Consider the following 15,247-nt stretch of genomic DNA (forward strand, 5'->3'; position numbering starts at 1 on the left):
ATAAATATATTTATATATTGTTAACCCTTGTTCACCTATACACCCAGTTGTCCCTTATACATTTAATTACTATTTTGCGTCTTTCCGAGGATGCAATTTGAACAATTCCTGGCCAAGATGCACTGTTTCTCTATCTCTGTTTCTATCTACTTCTTTGTCCTGAATTGATTCGGGTTTAATACATGGCTCCGGACGATCACGGTAATTGGTGGAAATGGTGAGAGAATTGGATGTAAGACGAGAGCTGACGTGTTTTTTTGGGAGGATGAGAAGGGTGAATAGAGTCGTGAAGGAGATAGTGAATGAGGAGAATAGGGTGACGAGGCTTGAGAAGTGGATTTTGGCTAGGAAAGGTGCTACTTCTTCCTTCTTTCCTTTTTGAATCTTTTTTACATTGTTATAAATTCTTTTGCAAATTTGAATATATATATGTATGTTACGACATAATTAATTGCAAAGTCTCCAGTATGGATTAATGGAAAGAAGAATGATCAAGTAACACGTTTGTTTCAAGTAATATACAGATATAGGGCAAGTTATGTATACAAAATTAGAATCTACTCTAGGGAACGATAAGTTGAAAAGAAAATTCTCATTTTTGTAATACTGACGCTTTCATAATGAATAGTTCCTTCTCTTGGTATTTTTCATTTAATACAAGCCAACAAAGAGATCTTCCATTTTAACGTTGAATATTCACTCTATGGTAATATTCAGAATGGTAGCAATTAATTTTCTTGGTAATTAATATCGATAAATTTTCATATTTTATTAGACACCAACTTGAAGTCAATTTCGAATTTTGTCTTCAAATAACATATTCGATTTTTGATAGCTTATCAAAACGTCTGTATCTTTGTTACAAAATGCAAAACTTCCATTCTCCTAACGAGTATTTAAACTTTGCAACATTTCAAACTAAAAACGTATTCGCAGTGAGCCGAGACTATATTCCTGAGCCATTGAAATTGAATTCTCAGCGAGAATTGAACAACAGCAAAATGTAATAAACAGTTTTAGGTAAAAACACGCGTCAGCTAGGATTCATAGTTTTCGACGTTTCGGGAACGAGAGATGTGGGTAGGACGCAGTTCATTCAACTCGTCGAAGCATTCGATATCCAATTTTCACCAAATGCCGTAGCGTCGCGTAGAATGTTTGCCCACGTGTACCGGAATGCTCCACCGTTGTATAGGCCACCTGGTCCCCATCCTGGAAAAGCCCTTTACAAACTCCAAAGCCCGGTCCACACGTACATGCATCGGCACCTTGAACACACCTTGGCTTTCTGCTCGACGTTCCTTCGTGTAGCTTCGAGTGATTCGTTCACGAAAGCAACATACAAACTTTCCACAAGTGCACGCTTTTCTCTCTCTCTCTCTCTCTCTCTCTCTTTCTCTTTCTATGTATATATCACGCTTCTGGACGGAAAGAAAGAAATAACATGATAAATAACAAGTAAATAAGGAGTAAAAATAAAACAACGAATGATAAGTAAAAGGACGATGAAGTGATGGCATATTTATAAAATGAAAATTGATATTGAAGAATGAAAAGAGAAAAGACGATGTAATTATGATAGTCAATTTTTAATTCGTTAAATTAAACCACGATAGTTTGCATCAAGTTGTTTAAGGTCAGGATACTTTATTTTAATTTGTACTCTGTATTCTAGGTGGCGTAATCCATTAATAACGTTTATCGTTGTAAGATACAGAATATAAATTAATATTAGGTAGCTCGAATATATGTGTATTCAAACTGTTGTGGTTATTTATGGCTCGATTATGTGTATCGAATCAATTGCTTCGCTCACTAATTTTAGCAAGGAAGTGGATCGATTTCAAGTAATGGACTTTTGCAATAGACTAGTCCATTTTCTTCTCTTCTTCTTTTTTTTTTTTTTTTTTTTTTGGAGTAATTGCCAACAATTGTGTACTGCATTTCATATTCTTCGTCTTTGTTTTAATGTGATATACATTTACGCCGTCGTTTTGTCGTCTCCATTTTACAAACTGTTTCAATGGATTTTGTGACTATACTCGCAAAGTTCATGTGATATATATATATATATATAGAACCGGGAAAAATATTATTCTGGAAACAAAAGCAAATCAAAAATGAAGAGTACAATTTTTTTCGTTTCAAGCCTTGTTTTTGAAAAAAAAAAAAAAATGAGGTTTGAAATAGAACTCGACATTATTTCACCGGCAAGCATATTGCATACTATCGATCAAGAGATAGTTTGAGCGCACGCACGTCTACTCATGAATTTTCAAGCTCGTTTTTATCTATAAAAAAAAAAAAAAAAAAAAACGAAGCTCCCAACGAAAAATTTTATTCGACATTTTCCACGCTTTTTTACTTCCAGAATCATCATCTGTTTGCTTGCAACATTCCATACGTTGTACAACTAAAATCCACTGTGTTCTATGTTTCAACTAAGGAATTACGAATACGTGATTAACAATTGAAGAACACGTTGTACGCGTGTATCGCTTTTTCGTCCAGAAACCTTCTACAGAGAGAGATCAGAAACTTCAGAAAATGTCGACGAAATATTTCATTTAAAATTTTCTTTTAGAAATATCTTCTTCTATTCTTTCTTCTCCTTCTACTCTCTTGGAATAGAAGAAATAAGAGGAACTCGAAGCTCCACTTTACCCCATTGTGTTTCTCCCAATCGCGTGGCTTCACGAGGAATCGTCTCTTAAATATCCACCGATCGATCGATCTCCAACTGTCTTCTTTATCAAATCTTTTCATTTCTCAAAGACCATCTACTTTACTCCTCTAAGTAAAATGCAAGATTTTCTTACAGACGTCTAATTTATTGATAATTAAGAGATCGTTAACTCGTCGAAGTGGCGCGTCGGTTATGTGCTTTGCTTTTTATGTGATCCGCACGTGTCTGTTACGTGTATCGGCCGTTTCTGGATTTTTTCTTGTTCTTCGTTCGTTCGTTCGTTCATTTGTCTCTGTTCCGTCTCTCTGACAATATTCACCAAGACGCTTCTTTACGTACTCTATGTCCCAGCCGTGGTCTCGGTGTGTGTCTCTCTCACACTCTCTTTCTCTCTATATCTCTCTCTATCTCTCTGTCTCTCTCTCTCTCTCTCCTCCTCCTTTTTTTTTTCTTGTGCTTGCGATTGATAGTGGGTTGATGTCGCCTTCTGTGAAACTGCTTGCCGTCCTTTACGGTGCACAGAGAATTTATTTTCTCGTTGCATGCCGACACGAGATGATACACGATTGTACGGTACGCGCGATAATCACGATTATTGTCGATCATAGCCGTGCATTAGGCGAGAAACTTTTTTAAAGTCTAAGAACGATATCGAATCTCTCTCTCTCTCTTTTTCATTTTTATTTATTGAATTGATTTCTGTGGAGTCGAAAGAGAAACATCGAAGAGGAATTTGCAGACCTACAATTAACATTCGATCAATTTTTTAATCGAATTCTCATTAATCTTCTCGGTGGAGTCGAACAGAGGAAGATCTACGAAATTACAACTAACGTTGGATCTATTTCTCGTCGTTTTGTGTGTACGCAGTCGAATAACGATTTTTTTTTACACAAAATGAACAATTATTGTTTTCGTATCATTGAATTGACTGTAGTTTCGTGTGCAGTCGAATAGAGAAATATCGAGTCGCGTAAATTCCTTTTGATAATAATCGGTCGCCTTTGAGATTTCACACTTGTGGTAATGTCAGTAGCGTTACCACATTATCAGTTGTACTATGCGACAGGTTGTCGGAAATGAGTCGTGTCGACCGTGTTTAATCATCGAAATTTCCTGCTACGTGAAGACTTTCTTGAAACTGAATCTCTTTTAATAGAATATCTTCAAAGGAAATCGATTGATTTCTTAAGAGACACGTGTACCGCGACTGGTTTAAGAAATGGCTTGAACTACGATATTTCAATAATTTAATGAATATTTATCCGCAAGGATAGTAATTTAAATTTTAAAACAGAATCTAGTCCTCTTTTGGTATTGTCAGTTTACAATTCTGAAGAAATTTGTCATAAAAGTCACGCCACGAATTTTGTCGCTCTTCATATTTTGTTACTGCGACTGTTTAAAACTTACTGATTTCAAAAAATGAGAAATGAAAAATACCTGCAAATTGAAACGTTGGGCAACTTTTTCAATAGACGTTTCCCAAATCCAGCGGAAAATTACACCATCTAATTTAAAAGAAAAAAAGAAGATATTTTGTTGGTCGTTTGATGATTGATTTAAAAAAGTGATATCCGTATAAAATATTTTAGAATAGAGACAATCGACGCTATTAAATAATTTAATATCGCCAGTATCTATTTCTATCTGAACATGAACGGCATACCTGAAGCACCGTTAGCTTTCATGAGACGCGAATCGATAACGATAAGAATAAATCCGCGTTTCAATCTTTAGCAAATAAAACGACAACCTGTCCTCAGCTGTCATAAATTTTGCCCACGAGACAAGGTGTGGTCTCAAACTGACGATCGATGTGATAATCTTCACAGTCGAACTGTTTTCCCTTTGTGTCGTTGCAAGATCGCCATTACCACCACGGTATTATGCAAATCGTCGACACGGGGCGTCAAGTGGTTGATCGAAACCAGTTTATCGAGCTTCAAGTTTAACGACTCTACTACAACCGTTCGAGCAGTTTCAAAGCTTCCAACTCCACATGGGCTATACGCCGTTCGATAAACGTTAAAAGCTTGATCCTTCGTTACGAAGAAGTGCATCGTAGTACGCTTGTTCGCGTACGCGAATCGAGCTCGATCAAAGCAAAAATGATAAAAGAAATTTTTCAACGAGAGAAATAAAAAAGACACGGTGGTGCAAATGAATCTCGTTTATCGCGCGTCCCGTCGACACATATGACCGTGAATATTCTTCACGAGAATCGTATTCGACAACGTTCGGTCAACACGAGTGCAAACTCCGCCAAAAAAGTCCCAAGTACGAAAGAAAAAGAAATACAGAAAATAAAAAAGAGGACGAACAATAGTTTCTTTCTGTTATTTCCATAGCATATTCGATGGTATGGTTTCGTTTTCTATATTTCATTTCCTATGATTTCCATGTGTTTACGATATGATAATAATCGGCGTGTCACGATCGAGCTATGTTTTATCTCTGGTTCGAGTACGATCATCGTGGGGCCGATTCTGTCCGTCCATGTGCAGACAACCTCTGGACGAAAGGCGCGTGTGATTCGAGCCGCTCATCCGTCGAATCGATTAGCTCCACGGTATAACAAGTAGAGAAAATTCGTAGAAGAAATTACGTAAGACCGATGGAGCGTTTTGGTTGCAGACAAAATTTGGAGAATTTGAAAAAGCGCGATTACTTTGTCGCGCTATGAAGGGCTCGTTTGCAACACGTTGGAGAATCACGCGCGTTTCACCGGGGGTTCTCTCTCCGATTGATCGAGCCTGCTTTAGCATGAACGCTTACTCGAGGGTCGCACGATGGATTCTTCGTCATGGCCTGTCGTTGGATCCGGTCAAACGCGGACAGGCGCGTACACGAGACATCTTAAGAATGGCGATCGATGAGTTTCATGCTGATTAGCGAGGTCGAAGTCGACCCGTACGTCCGGTCGATCGGCAGGCGCCATGAAATGCCATCTTGACGAGGGTTGACAGCATTGAACATGGCAAAAAGACGAGTCGATGCACTGGAAAATTGCGACAATCAAGATTCCCAGCAGCAAAGCAAAGATATTTATTCTTTCTCTGGATATATCGAACGAACGATGCAGATTTCCCTAGTGCTGGATAACGAATAGGTAGAAAAATTGATAAACGATAATAATTATTGCGATACTTTCTTTCCACACGCATCGATCGAACGTTGCAGATTTCTGTAAGAAGACTGAGATTTTTCTGGTGGATTAGACTTGTTGGTAGTTAATCTTGCGATAAATACAGAACGTTAAATTAAATTTCTAATGTATATGTACACTTTTTATATATACATCAATATACGGGGTGGTTGGTAACTGGTGGTACAAGCGGTGGAAAGGGGGTGATTCTACGCGAAAAAAGAAGTCGAAAATATAGAATAAAAATTTTTCGTTTGAGGCTTCTTTTTCTTTTTTTTTTTTAATTTTTCCATCGAGACAACGAGACAGCGCGCGTACCGAGCGAAAATTTAAAGTCGATTTTCTCGAAAACAACGCCTCAAACGAAAAATTTTTATTCTATATTTTCGACTTCTTTTTTCGCGTAGAATCACCCCCTTTCCGCTTGTACCACCAGTTACCAACCACCCTGTATACATCTTTTGTCAGCGTGTCCAATGCGTGCATTTAAAATACTGATTTTACAGTACATACTGATTTACCACGATGTAATAGTAAGTTTCTCAAATTAGTCAAATATCCACAATAAATCGACTGTGAAATGCAATTCAAGGTAAAGACACAAAACTGGAAATATTTTTGTCTGTTGCAATTACCAACGATATACCGAATAACGTAGAAACCTGACCAATACCTCAAAAGATAAATTTTTTTTTTTTAGCAATATTGATCAACAACCAACCTAAGACACCATCGAATTCAATAATATGACGATACATGGTAGGACCATAATTCTAAAAAGAATCTTTAAACGAATTACTAAAACTTATTCGATCAGAACGATCGATCGATGATCGAGGAAAGGTGTGAACGTTTCGATGTGGAAACATTGGAAAGAGCAAACGGAAAAACGAAGGGCAGAGCTTTAACGCGTCGGTGTACAAACGCGTTTTCCTTTTAATGACGGCCTGGTCGACAAGCAGACAGAAAACGCAGCGTGCAGAGGAACACACGGTAGTCACGTTTGCCGAAGCAATTGATTCTGAATTTTCTATCTGTCAGGGTCGGCGCGAACGACGGCCCGGCAAACATAATTACCAGCTTTAACAGCGACGTTTGCTAATTAGTAACTGTTTTTGTGCGTGGACGCGGTGCAAACACATTGACGCAACGCTCTCGCAATCCCCCTGTTGACAGATTGAATTATTAAAAGGGTGCGTTTTGGTTCCGCCTTCCGACAGTACAAACTCGCCGAGTTCGGTTTGCGTCAGAATTTTTAATTCGCGTCCGGCTGACTGCGGCGCAGAAAGAAAGAAGACAAAATGACGCACAGAGAGATAGAAACTCGCTGGAGGGGTGAAAGATTTCTCATTCTCCCTCTCCTGTCTGCCTGTCTGTCTGTCTGTCTGTCTGTCTGTCTGTCTCTTTCACACACATAACACATTGATAAACGAGCACGCGTTATTCTTTATTCCGCGAGAAGAAACTCAGACGATCGTAAATTTTCCGAATTTCTCTTGTTTGTTCGTTTGTAAAATCGTAGAGTGTAAACATTGAATTTTTGTAAAGACATTGTGATGGAAACACCGAGCGTCCAATTTGTACCTTTTATAATCTTTTGTACGTATCGTGGAAACTATGATCATCGAATTTCTAGGATTCTTATTATTTCTAATTTTTATTCATGTTATTCGAAAAGAGTATAAATATGAAAATTTGGAAGAAAACTCGTAGATTGTGCAGGGTGAAGTCTCTAGAAGTTTGTCCTATCTTTGCTGCTGCGAAAGCACCGAATATTTATCGTTTATACGATTGCGAAAGCTCTGAACATCGAATTTCTAGTATTTCTATTGTTTCTGTTATCGCAAATGAGCGAAAATATGTAAATCTAAAAGAAAACTCGTAGATCGTGGATCTTGAATGCTCTAACAAAGTATTATTCTTACTATTGTGAAAGCACCGAGCATGGAATATTTATTGCTCCTCCGATTACGAGAGCTCTGACCAACGAATTTCTAGAAATTTCTGCCATCTCTGTAAAAGCTCTGATCATCGAATTTCCGTTACTGTGAAAACTGCGGAAATCGTATTTCTATCGCTCCCCCTGTGCAATAATTCCAGTGCATCGTAGACAATCGCAGAAATATTTGGCGATCGTCGCAGACCAAAATCGATGATAATTGATAACGAATCTCCTCGTAGTCAAGATGGCGTGTATCGTCGTGTCTCAGCATCCGTCCTGCCTTCTGTTTCTCTGCGCTTTTCGACGACCGACGACTCACACGGAGCCCGACTTCCACGATTTTCGGTTTCGAGATGCGAGAAAAAAGAACGGCGAAAAACTCGAAAGAAAGAACAGCTACCAATAAGAACCATTAAGAAAAAACGACGCATAAAACATACAGATCGGAAAATCCGCACGAAGATAAAAAAGAAAAATGTAAACGAGAGAAAAAGGTGGCCGACCAGAATCTCACTGCACACACGGCTCATTGCCTTTTTCATTAGCGTTATTCCGCGGACCGGTCGAGTTCCTTCTTTCTTCTCTGTTACGTTATTATACTCTATCGTCATTTCCTTCTACGTTTCGTTTGTCTTTTTCTTCCACTTTATATATATTTTCTTCTATACGTATACTGTTCTGTCGGTACAATTTTCTATTTGGTTTCCTTCGCTATTTGTTTGTCTTGTTTCTTAACTTGTGTTCTCTGTATCTCTACTTCCGTTTCTTTTCCTTGCGAAGTATGTCACTCTACGGGAGACACGCTATAGCTGATCTAATTGGGGGCGGGTTGGTATTGGACAACCACGACGTGAACAATGAGCGAGTTGTACAACAAAACAAAGACCAGTATGCATGCGTGGCACGAGAAAAGGTAGATTTACATAGGTATATTATTTACTACATTGCGCTTTATCTCTCTCTCTCTCTCTCTCTTTCTCTCTTTCTCTTTCTCTCTCTCTCTCTTCACAATCCCACCGCCACTTCTGACTCTGTCTAAGTTTTCATATAAGTTTCTCTGCCTGTTATGGAGAATCATATCTATCTTTTTCTTTTCTCTTTTCTTTCTTCTCTAAATTTCTACTTCTGTTCCTTTAGTTTTATTTCCCTGTCTTAAGTATTTTATCTACTGTCTCTCGGCTTACAGAACATGATTTAATTCTTGGCTTCTCGTCCTACGTACACTGTCTCTGATTTCTCTTGTTTACGTTCCGTTCTTCTCGGTAGAGTTTGATCAGAAATCCTCTGTTTCTGATCCGCCTTCTCGATCCTGGTAAATCCCACTTCTTAAAACGTGCCTCGCCACGCGGAAGAATGTATCGGGTCTTAGTGGATTGCAGACGCTTCTCGAGGCAAATTAATCCCTTGATGATAGCAAATCGATTGAGAACAGTGGAACTGTAACAGTCACCGAAACAGTTTTATCTTACGGGAATTTAGAATTCGCCGGATATCATTTACATTTTTCCAAGATATCTGTTTAGTAATACGAATAGAATTTTTCTATTCATAATCGAAACATAATTAGTTAGACGAAAGTTGCAGGGTTTAGAAAGGAGCATAAATGGAATTATAGTTCTTGCCAATTTTTTTTTAGGATTCTTCCCTGTTACTACGTGCTGTATTATTGGCAAGATTATCGGTAAGATTTTGGTTTCTGTAGGAGAATTTTCATCTGAAATGATATATTTTCAAGGGATTAACTCATCCTCGGGATGGAAAATATTCAAGATGACCAAAAACGTGTGTACAGGTTGGTTCGCGTAACTAGGACAAAATCATACAATTTTCTCTGGTCGCAATTAGAGAACGATATTATGAAAAAGAGATGAATAATTAAGAGAGATCTACCTTTCCAGGACCATATTTTTATAAATACGTTGTTTCATGAATGTAACACAGTGTGTGTGCATTATGTAGATGCACAGTGCTTTTTTTAATAGACGCGTGTATTTTGTTTGACGTAAATCAAATTTGTCATCCTGTATAATATAACACGGGTGCAGTGATTGAAAAATATCTACCACGAAATATCGCAACTTTAATAACAATATTCATACGAAATATCTTACAAATTGATTATTTTTCGACCAAATTTCTTCTAGTGTCTTCTTTGTAGAGAATAAAAAAAAAAAGAGAATTAAACGGTTTCATTTTTTAAATGTTTTTGTACAATCTCATAATGTACATGCATTGCATTATACTTACAAAAGGATATGATCCTCGTTAAATTATTTACCACGTTTCTCTGATATTTATTCTAACATTTCACCCACTAAGTAATTTCCTAATTGCAATCACGCAAAGAGTATGATTTGTTCCAATTACGTGGGACATTTTATGTACATACAGTTGCTTTCCACTTCGCGATCCTAATTGTGTTTCGCCACGGTCGAATTTCAGCCAACTTGCTTTTGTATCTCACGTTCACGCGACAATGACGGAAGCTGCCAGCGAATTAGCCCTGCTACGGTACTCAAACTTCTCCACTCAATTGTGCCTCATCTTCGTTAAAAAATTTCAGCAAATATCATAATTCGAAGCGTCAGTATCAATCGAATTATAAAACTCGTAAATGACGACAACGATTTAGATCAGGTTCTGAATTGCTTAATTTTCCAACACGTAAACCACCTTCCAAATGTGTCTTTCGCATAGTCCAGATTTGAAAAATTTCAAAAAGATCTCTCGTTATTTAAAAAGGAAGAACATAGTCCGTTTAAAAAGATGGCATTTGAATTTCTAACGAGATAAAAGTACAATTGGATGGAAAGAAGTTGGTTGCATAGCAGAGTTAAAAAATCTAACTCCTTTGCTTACCGATCGCTTCTGAAATAATAAAACTCGTGTTTTCTTTTGTTTCGCCGATGCACCGCGATCAATTCACCACCAAGAATCTGTCAGACTTTGGCAATCTTTTTACATTACTCTCGACAAACCTACGAACGAGAATTGGCCGTGCGTAAGCTACGAAGAAACGCGTCCAATAGACGCTTCGATACAAAGGTAAATAGACGCCAAGCGACTTCACTTGGTTCGAGTGCCAGCGAAAAATACGATAGCGACGAACCGATCGCGAAACCGATCTCCGAAGTACGTATATACACGCTTCCGCTTTTTCACGGCTTCGCAAGAGACTTCCTTCTTTCTCATCCCTCTGCGTATATCTTCATACGTTCGTACGTCTCTTTGTTTTCGCCTGTAAAAGAATTCCCTTTTATTCGAAGCGCACGGTCGAAGCACAAAGACTGTCGAGGCCTTGTCTCCTCCAACGTTGTCTCGATTTCTAACTAAACTCGAGAAGAGAAATCGGGACAACGCCGTGGTGGAGCAGAACGTCAACTTGTCCACGATAATATTAATGTTATTGTACGATATACAGGCTGTCTCAGCTAAACGAGTTCATCTAAATATCTGCCTTATTTACAATTGTATGAGAAAACTTCTCAGGGCAGAGTTAAACTATTTCAAGGTGTTCGCGTAACGGTGGAAAGAATTTTCTTTCATCGTTCTTTCGCTAGATATCGAGATTATCGGTGTATCTCAAAATGAGAATTATATTCTACATATACCCTATATATTTTTTTTATTCGTCAGTTGATGCGTTTCTTTAATCTCTATGCAAAAATATCGAGGTATTTGTGCCTGAAAATGATCAGTTTCAAAGATATTTTAATATTACCTTTTTATCCTTTTCTATGTTCTATGTGTATATTATTATTAATTATATATTAATTTTGTAAAACTTGGCGTATGACAAGCAAAAGTGATATTCTTTCGCTGACGCGTGTCTTCCTTGTCTTTCATACGTTAAATACATTCGACGAAATTAAAATCGAAATATCTTTTAAACTAATTTTTTCCCGGCATGAATGTCTTAATATTTTTATATAAAGAAAAAAACGCCTACTATTGTAAAAAAATATATATATATATATATAGAAAGAGTTCTATTTAAAAAAAGAATCTTCTAAAAGAAACGAACTTGAGAAAAGATTCTCTTCGCCGTTACACGTGTCCCTTGAAACAGTTTAACTTCGTCCTGATCCTGAGAAGGTTTTTCATACGATCGTAAGTAAAACAGATATCCAGGCGATCTCGTTTATCCGAAACACCTTGTATATCAATACCATCGATATTATAACACGAGGATATAAATTGTTCTGTCAAAATTTCTCCCGTATTTCTATCATTTCTATTTCTACGTATACTCGTTTTTGTTTCTTCTTATATTTTTTTGTTCGTTTCTATTCGCCTCAGTCCTCAGTTGTCCATTGTCCACTCGCCGTCCTATCTTAGAACAGCATGGCTTCCAAGCACTCTGTTTAGCTACGAATCAAGAAGTTCGCGCGAGGGTGGGCTGCCCTGACATCACGTTTCCACCATCTTAAGCAGGGTAGAAGTTTCTCAACGTCGTGACGATACATCATATTTATGTCTTCGATCGAGTTTTTTTTTTCTTTCCTTTTTCTTTTTTAATTTTTTTTTTTTTTTTTTATTATATGTAAATTTTTTTTTAATTTTGTCTATCTTCTTCTATCTCTGTCTCGTTTGAAGTACATATTTATATCGGTTGCGAACACCATTCGAACGTTATGGTTCCGTGTAATACGATTATTTTTATGATGTATGAAACAGTCGGAGTCACTCGACGTTGCATCGTCGATGATTCGTCTTTGTAGAACGATGCAAATGAGGAAACGACGTTCGCAATGTTCGATCAAGTGTGTTGTGCTACATCTGTATGTATATTTATCGCCTCTCTTTTTTTTTTTATTTCTTTCCCTCCCCCCTTTCTCTCTTTTTTTTTTTTTTTTTGTTCGAACTCGTGCACCATAGATTAGCATAGATGATGTTGCAGGTAGAAGACCAATCACACTTTTGAGGTTTTCATGTTTTAGGGCACGGTTACGTGTACACGAAGAGAGTCCTAGATCTTTAGCCCCAGACATCTTGTCCTGTTTACGACAAGGAGCAAGAAAGAATGCATTTTCTACTTCTCTCTCTTTTGCTCCCTCCTTCCTCTTTTTTTCTCTTTTTTTTCTTTTTTTAATTCGTTCGCTATATATTTAGAACGCAGGGTGTTTCGCTCAATTTCATCGCTTGAAATACGTGTACTGTGTTTGGGATTTTATAAGAAATTTCTCTACGAAGGTTGCATAATGTTGTGTCAAGAGGTATACAATTTCGTATCGTGGAAAGCGTCAAGTTTCTTTTGTCAATTAGTACTTTGATACTTTAGAAATAATAGTGGTAAATTTTTTAAAATACTTTAAAGAGGAATTAGATATCACTGAAGATCAGAAGAAGATATATTAATAAGATCTCGACGAATTTATCCACTGTATATCGACGTTCAATTTGTCATTTGAATTAATTAATCGACATGTCATTCGAAAAACTGCAACACAAAATTGTGTCCAATTCTTTTACGATATTTTTACGAAATCCTAAATATTACAGCGATATTCCAAGTGATAAATTTACGCGTAACACTTTATATATAGAAGAAGTTCACTCTAACGGTTCATGCAATTTTTCAGCAGTATACTCTTCTTTCATAATGATAGAAAAATTATCCAATGCGTTTTAAAAATATAATCACGCGATTCCATTCCGTAATATCGTAACGGGCACTAAAATAAAATATGAAACCTTAGTTCACACACAATATGAAGTGTATAACAGTAGATGTACACTTTTTCTATTACAGCTTAAAAATGGCTGAAAAATCGTGTAAAACGTTAAAATGAACATCTTGTATAAATACATTATATAATACATATATTAAATAATATATATGAAATTTCTTTTCTTTTTTTTATTTTCTTTTTTTTTTATGAATGATAATTCAATTCGTGTCGTTTTAATACTTTTGTGTTCGGCGTGTATATCGTTATCACGGGTATGCATTTACGTACGAGTTTTACAATCTCCAGTAGGAATTATCCGTTGCAGTTTCTGTTTCATCCGTTGAACTCCAACGGGGAGATTCCGTTGTAATTAGCAGCTTTTACATTGATTCGCCACGGTCCGACGAGACGGTGTGTTTGGAGTTTTACTATTTCGTCGGTTTGCGGAACGGTCGATGAGTTCGCCGACGAATTGGAATTCGAGCGGTTTGAAAATTACAACGCGCTCGTAATCAGCGGGACTCCTTCTTCTAAAATATCGGGAAAGACACTTTGGAAAGTAAATAAATAATTTACGAAATATATTGATTTTTTAATTAATTGAAAAAAATATTCTTTTCTTTTTAATGACATTTTTATGGAACTGTCATGATCGAAATTAAGATAGAAGACGGTGAACGAACCGTAAGCTTACGATATTAATTAGAAATCGCTGCAAGAATTACGTACTCAGCTTTTGGAGTTGTTATAATAGAAATTAAAGTAGGAAACGGCCAACGAACTGTGCAAGCTTACGGTATTAATTAGAAATCGCTGGAAGAATTATGTACTCAGCTTTTGGAGTTGTTATAATAGAAATTAAAGTAGGAAACGGTCAACGAGGTGAAAGCTTATAATATTAATTAGAGGTGGTCGGAAGAATACTTTCTGTTAATTTTGAAAAAGAATCTCTTACACAAGACTGAAATATTTTAGCTAGAATTTGTCCAAGTAAAAATAGCTGAATACTTATTCGCCGTGGCATTTCGTTATTACTTATGTAAGTATGTGTCACTTCACGGAACTTTGTCGAGTTCTTTCTTTGTCGAGTCGGATGCTGTGGAAGTTTCGTGGCGAGCACATCGATCGCGCGCTAAATTCTGCGCCAAGTCTCCTTTGTAATTAATGTTCAAAGATCAGAAATAGAAAAATTGGTCGACTAAATTCCATTCCGTCTCGAATATTGCCTCAAAAACAGGGAATGTTAAATTATTTTCTATAGTGATAAGAAATATAATTGAATCAGTAGAATCAGAAACGATACAAATCGATTTTGCTTAGGTAACATTTGAAAAACTAATAAAAACATGAACTTGAATCTTCTTTTTTTTATTTGTTTTAAATAAATATTCAATAATTTTTAGATACTAAAATGAGTCGTGTCATACGAATTACACAATTTCAGTTTCGTTGAAATAAGTAGAATCTTGCAACGAGAATATTATTCAAAAGACGAATACGAATGAATGGTAAAAAAAAGCAAAAGAATTTTTCGAAATTAGAAAAGATGCGTAAATGCATGCTGTCTCGCGATATTTTCTTTTCCCCTAACCGTCCATTCTACTCTGTCTATTTTTTCCTTTTTAATAGCTCGTTCCTTTAGAAGTTAGCCGCCTCAACTATTAATATTCGCTAGATACCACGGTCGACTTTGGTCGATTAATTTGCAGAGAATCTTCGCGGCGAGAATCGAGTTCGATCCAACCTCTGACGTATAGTATGTCATACGTGTGTAGACATATTCTCCGGCTGGATCACAA

The 15,247-nt window shown here is 36.8% G+C and overlaps 1 protein-coding gene across 6 annotated transcripts in view; it reads left to right on the forward strand.

Annotated features, from left to right (window-relative positions):
- The window catches only part of LOC126870214 (poly(rC)-binding protein 3), a 184,999-nt gene that overhangs the window by 135,483 nt on the left and 34,269 nt on the right, over nucleotides 1-15,247 (forward strand). The gene's annotated exons all lie outside the window — the stretch shown is intronic.

The sequence above is a fragment of the Bombus huntii genome, chromosome 10 (assembly GCF_024542735.1).
Source record: "Bombus huntii isolate Logan2020A chromosome 10, iyBomHunt1.1, whole genome shotgun sequence".
Lineage (NCBI taxonomy): Eukaryota > Metazoa > Arthropoda > Insecta > Hymenoptera > Apidae > Bombus > Bombus huntii.